Here is a 7,238-nt window from a genome sequence, read left to right as displayed (position 1 = left end):
AGGAAAAAGTCAAGGTGAGAGTGGAGGAAATGAATTTTGAGAAACATCCGACATCTTCTGCAATATTTCTGTGATCATAATCTGCTAAGCTGTTCTTGAATGCCACCCATATTCTCAGCTCAGCATCTTGCAGACTTTCAACAAAACGAGGATAATGCAATAACTTCCGAATTTGGGATCCCTTGAAGATACCTTCCTTCAGTCTGGCATTAATAACTTTGGGAAACCGCTGCTTCAGATAGGCAATCCCCACATCTTTTGTCCAAAGCTTTGACGAAGTTTTTAATGAGGCCTTAGTTAATGTATAAAGGCAGAAGTGAGTCATCTGCTGAACGTTCTTCACGGCTGCCTCATACGATTTTCGAGTTGGCCACGTACACTGAATGTAGTACTTCTTTATATCTCAACTGTCTCACAGGCACAGAAAACAACATTACTGTGTTTATCCACACTGCCGCCGTCTCAGTAACCTATTGCTTTTAGGTCACAACAGATTTTTTAACTCAAGCTTCTAAAACTGCATTGTTTCATATGTCTCAGGACTCTAGCGAGGGCTTAGGGCAGACTAGGTAGGATGTTGCCAAGGATGTTGCTGGAATCAATAAACAAATGCCACATTGTAATATCATGATGTTTACCTAACTCATCGAAAAGTCCATTATCATAATAGTAATATATTGATTCTTCATTTTAAAATATGTTTCTAGATTTCTCTGTTGCTTTCTTAACACATCCATTGTGTCTGAGAGCAGTAAATTCCACCTGTACAGTTATGAACCAAGAAGCTCTGACTATTCTTTGGATACATTAAGATCTCGCACAACATCGTTAAGGTCACTTTGTTGACTCCAGTAGGTAGTTCAAACTCGGAATCTGAGTCTGAACCATGTAATGACATATTTCCATTATGCAATGGAAATATATCATTACATGATAGTGGTACCGGAACAGTAAGATCCTCTGAATGTTCCAACGGTCTAATTCCCGAAGGAACATCTGGATACGTTATTTCGGATTTTTTTTTTATGAAAATCCTGACACTCATTTGATACAGAAACAACAATATGGTGGGATCCTTAGGTTCCCTCCCTGCCATCGGGATTGCTTATAACATGCAAGACCACTTTTCAGCAGACCACTCGCGCAAGGAGTTGAAAAAAGTCGCACACCAGTCACGAGTTTCCAGCAGTTTGGCCTCATTTCCGACCTTCACACCAAAATTTTGAATATAGGCTGTTTTCATAACAGATGTGAAATTTGTCTGCTTTGTAATATAGTTGAAAAGTAATTGGTATCTACTCGTATCCCTCCGTAAATATCCTGGCATCCCTCCATTTATCTTCTTGTATCCCTCCATATATCTACTCGTAACCCTCCATGTATCTACTCGTATCCCTCCGTGTATCCTCTTGTGTCCCTCCCCCCATGCATAGTTCTTTTTATATTTCACTTCCTGCACTACCCGCTTGCCGGAAACTAAAATATATTCACTGATTCCAGGAAATGTTTCAATAGTGTACGGCGTTCCGGGCTAGCCAAGACAACCATTACTGTAATAAGAGACAATATATACACACAAATATAATATATATATATATATATATATATATATATATATATATATATATATATATATAATAAATTGTTGGTAAAATTTTCAACACTCGCTAAGGATGCATCTGCAGGTTACAATGCCTGGAAATACTGGACGAGAACATGAGAAAAATGTGAAAATATATGATAATACTGAGCTGACGCCTGTACTCCTACACACCTGCACTCCTACACACCTGCACTCCTACACACCTGCACTCCTACACACCTACACCTCTGGTATTATGGGAACACAAATGAGAAATAGAGCGATGTTGTGGTAAAACCTTAAAGCTCAATGTTATATACTGACCTTTCCAAGATTATTTTCATCCAGTGCTTGAGTATCTAACTCTCTCCATTTTCCTCAGCTAGAGGAATACAAGTTTGGAATAGCTAGTATTCAGTACTGAACACTATTTTTCTCTTTTTTTTTCTTTCGTGGAGCCAGGAGTGATGTGTTAGGTGAATCCCCTGCAAGTTTTCACTTTTTTCTCCTATTTCCTTGTTTTCTGACTTCAAGATGGATCCTCAGAGATCTTAATAACTTTGCCAACCATCTTATTTCTTTCCGGATAGCATTATAGACCTTTTTTTATGTACGAGTCTAGTGTGTATGCGTGGGGAGAGGGTGAGTTTTTGTGTGTGTGGGGTGAGTGTGAGTGGGGGGTGAGTGTGAGTGGGGGGTGAGTGTGTGTGTGGGGGGGAGCGAGTGTGAGTGTGTGTGGGGGTGAGTGAATGAGTGGGGGGTGAGTGTGTGTGTGTGGGGGGGGAGCGATTGTGAGTGTGTGCGCGTGTGTGTACTCAACTGTACTCACCTAATTGTAGTTGTAGGTGTCGATTCATAGCTCCTGGCCCTGCCTCTGCACTGGTCGCTACTAGGTCCTCTGTCTCCCTGCTCCATAAACTTTATCATACTTTATCTTAAAACTATGTATGGATCCTACCTCCACTACGTCACTTTCCAGGCTATTCCACTTCCTGACAAATCTGTGGCTGAAGAAATACTTCCTAACATCCCTCTGACTCATCTGAGTCTTCATCTTCCAATTGTGACCCCTTGTTGCTGTGTCCTATCTCTGGAACATCCTGTCTTTGTCCACCTTGTTAATTCATCGCAGTATTTCATATGTCGTTATCATATCCCCCACTATCCCTCCTGTCCTCCAGTGTAGTCAGGTCGATTTCCATTAATCTTTCTTCGTAGGACGTTCTCCTCAGCTCCGGGACTAGTCTTGTTGCAAACCTTTGCACTGTCTCTAATTTCTTGACGTACTTGATCAGGTGTGGGTTCCAAACTGGTGCTGCATATTCCAATATGGGCTTGACGTACACGGTGTACAGTCTTGAGCGATTCCTTATCTGAAACAGTGCTGGGTGTCGTTGATAAGCTAATTCCTTTCTAGGTGCTCCACCACTCTTCTCCTGATAATCTTCTCCATGTCAGGGACACTGGCCTGTAGTTTAATGCTTCGTGTCTGTCTCCTTTTTTTAAAAATTGGGACTACATTTGCTGTCTTCCATACCTCAGGTAGTCGCCCTGTTTCGATAGATGTGTTGAAGATTGTTGTTAGTGTCACACATAGCGCCTCTGCTCCCTATCCCAGGATCCATGGAGAGATGTTATCCGGCCCCATCGCCTTTGAGGTATCTAGCTCGCTTAGCAACCTCTTCGCTTCTTCCTCGGTTGTATGTATTGTGTCCGACACTTGATGGTGTACCCCACCTCTCCGTCTTTCTGGAATCCCTTCTGTCTCCTCTGTGAGCACTGTTTAAATCTAGTGTTGAGCTCCTCACATACTTCGCGGTCGTTTCTTGTGATCTCCCCTCCTTCCTTTCTCATCCTGATTACTGGTCTTTGACTGTTCTTATACTCCTGATGTGGCTGCACAACAGCTTCGGGTCAGATTTGGCTTTCGCTGCAGTCATTTCGTATTGTCGTTGGGTCTCCCTCCTTTCCTGTGCATATTCATTTCTGGCTCTTCGACTGCTCTCCTTATTCTCCTGGGTCCTTTGCTATTCTCTAACACACTTGGTTTTGGCCTCTACACCTTTGGGTGAACCAAGGGCTTATCCTGGTTTTCTCGTTATCTCTGTTACCCTTAGGTACAAACCTCTCCTCAGCTTCCTTGCATATTGTTGTCACATATTCCATCATCTCATTTACTGACTTCCTTGCCAGTTCTCTGTCCCACTTAACCCTGTGCAGGAAATTCTTCGTGCCTGTGTAGTCCCCTCTCTTGTAGTTTGGCTTCGTTCGTCCTGCCCTTCCTTCTTCCCTCTCCACTTTGTGTGTGTGTGTGTGTGTGTGTGTGTGTGTGTGTGTGTGTGTGTGTGTGTGTATGTGTGTGTGTGTGTGTGTGTGTGTGTGTTTTAAGGAAAACATCAGGTTGGGAGAGTGAAGCGTCATATTGTCGGAGAGGAAACACTAGGTGCTTGATACATCTCATAGCAATTTACCCCTTTTAAAATTCTGAAGATATTCAGTTGACCTCTCCTGTTAATCTGAACTTATCTGAAAGTGTGAGAGTTTCTGGGCAATTGTTGTATATCATAAAATTCGTTGAATTTAACAATTAAAGAGTGCTGAAACAGGCTTTCTGTCTCATACTATAAAGATCCCGTCCTCCACCTTCAAATTAGCAGTTTTTACCATAGGATGACTTGAGAGGATGTCTGGGCTGTTATCTGAGTACCTATTAAATTTGGTGATGTGTTTCTAATACCTGTACATATTTCGTAATCACATCTAGTTTAACATTTCCCTTAGAAATGTTCAAATTCATTCTGGCATCCATAAGTGGCTCTTTGATTTTCGTTGGTATGGGTGTTCCATCTCGTAAATATCAGCGCCGTCCCAGCTGCGTGTAGAACACAGTGACTACTGCGGTGCTCTCAGACTCTCACACATGCGAATGAAGAGAGGCTAATGGTAATAAATGGTATAAAATACCGACACAATGGAAATATAAACACAAATGCAGTATAACGTGATCCTTTATTGACAACGTTTCACCCACACAGTGGGCTTTCTCAAGTCACACACGGATCTACCTGGGGTTGGAAGGTACGAGAGTATTTATAGTCAGAATGTTGAGGTCAGGTGAAGAATGCTGCATCTGATGATCCACCGGGTGGGGTTATAGAGTCTTGGGTAGCATGGCTAATCTTGATAAGTCATCTGGAACACCTTGACAGCACTGAAAGGGAAAGATTGCTGTGTGAAATGTGATCAAACACCTTGAGCACTCAAGCTCCTCCCTGACAACATGACGCCCCACTCATCCACCAGGGAACCGTTCACTCTCTCAACTTTAATAAATGCCTGGCCTTTGTCCTCGTTCCTTGGTATTATCTGGAGGTCGAAATAAATAAACTTCCATCCTTCCTGGTTAGTGTCTCGTGTGTGTTTTCCTCCATCACTGATCATCAACACATTTGTTGATATAAACCTTGGTAACAGATACCGACAAACTGGTTTACAAAGACACCTCAGCAAATACTAGGACTTATGTATTAGAAAACGTTAGGGTCCTGGAACGTTAATTACTTCTAAATGTTAGAAATTATCAAGATTCCAGGACCGAAACGTTTTCTAATGAATATGTCCGAGTGTTGGCTCATGTGTCTTTCTAAACCAAACATTTGTGACAACATACACACACACACACACACATACTATATAAGAACATAAGAACATAAGAAAGGAGGAACGCTGCAGGAGGCCTGCTGGCCCATACCAGACAGGTCCTTTACAATTCATCCCACTAACAAAACATTTGCCCAACCCAATTTTCAATGCCACCCAAGAAATAAGCTCTGATGTGAAAGTCCCACTCAAATCCAACCCCTCCCACTCATGTACTTATCCAACCTAAATTTGAAACTACCCAAAGTCCCAGCCTCAATAACCCAACTAGGTAGACTGTTCCACTCATCAACTACCCTATTTCCAAACCAATACTTTCCTATGTCCTTTCTAAATCTAAACTTATCTAATTTAAATCCATTACTGCGGGTTCTCTCTTGGAGAGACATCCTCAAGACCTTATTAATATCCCCTTTATTAATACCTATCTTCCACTTATACACTTCGATCAGGTCTCCCCTCATTCTTCGTCTAACAAGTGAATGTAACTTAAGAGTCTTCAATCTTTCTTCATAAGGAAGATTTCTAATGCTATGTATTAATTTAGTCATCCTACGCTGAATGTTTTCTAACGAATTTATGTCCATTTTGTAATACGGAGACCAGAACTGAGCTGCATAATCTAGGTGAGGCCTTACTAATGATGTATAAAGCTGCAGTATGACCTCTGGACTTCTGTTGCTTATTCTTGATATAAATCCCAGTAATCTATTTGCCTTATTACGTACGCTTAGGCATTGCTGTCTTGGTTTAAGGTTGCTGCTCACCATAACCCCCAAGTCCTTTTCGCAATCTGTATGGCTAAGTTCTACATCATTTAACTTATAAGTACTAGGGTTATGGGCACTCCCAAGCTTCAGAACCTTGCATTTATCTACATTGAACTGCATCTGCCACTTTTCTGACCAAGAATAGAGTTTGTTTAAATCCTCCTGAAGTTCCATAACATCTACGTTTGAATCAATTATCCTACCTATCTTTGTGTCATCGGCGAATTTGCTCATATCACTAGTAATTCCCTCATCAAGATCATTGATATATATTATAAACAACAACGGGCCCAAGACTGATCCCTGTGGAACGCCACTTGTTACAGATCCCCACTCGGACTTAACCCCATTTATGGACACTCTCTGCTTCCTGTCAGTGAGCCATGACTCGATCCACGAGAGCACTTTTCCCCCAATGCCATGAGCTGCCACTTTCTTTAACAGTCTATGGTGCGGAACTCTATCAAAAGCCTTACTAAAATCTAAGTAAATAATATCAAATTCTTTATTGTGGTCAACAGCCTCAAAAGCTTTACTGAAGAAAGTTAATAAATTAGTTAGACAAGACCGGCCTCTTGTGAATCCATGCTGAGTATCATTAATCAAGCTATGCTTATCGAGATGGCTTCTTATAATCTCAGCTATAATTGACTCTAGTAATTTGCCTACAATTGAGGTCAGGCTTATTGGGCGGTAATTTGACGGTAACGACTTGTCCCCTGTTTTAAAAATAGGAATTACATTAGCCATCTTCCACATATCAGACACTACACCTGTTTGAAGAGATAAATTAAAAATATTAGTTAATGGTTCACAGAGTTCCATCTTGCATTCCTTAAGAACCCTTGAAAAAACCTCATCAGGGCCCGGCGACTTATTTTGCTTCAGTCTGTCTATCTGCTTCACAACCATCTCACTAGTGACTGTGATGTTACATAATTTATCTTCTAGCCCACTGTAAAAATTAATTACTGGAATATTGTTAGTGTCTTCCTGTGTAAAAACTGAGAGAAATTAATTATTTAAAATCAAGCACATTTCATTCTCTTTGTCAGTAAGGTGCCCATAGTTATTTTTAAGGGGACCTATCTTATCTCTAACTTTTGTTCTATAGACCTGGAAAAAACTTTTTGGGTTAGTTTTAGAATCCCTAGCAACTTTAATTTCATAGTCCCTTTTAGCTTTTCTTATCCCCTTTTTAATGTCCCTCTTAATGTCAATATACT

The sequence above is a fragment of the Cherax quadricarinatus genome, chromosome 4, assembly GCF_038502225.1.
Source record: "Cherax quadricarinatus isolate ZL_2023a chromosome 4, ASM3850222v1, whole genome shotgun sequence".
NCBI lineage: Eukaryota > Metazoa > Arthropoda > Malacostraca > Decapoda > Parastacidae > Cherax > Cherax quadricarinatus.
Note: the sequence above shows the minus strand (reverse complement) of the source record.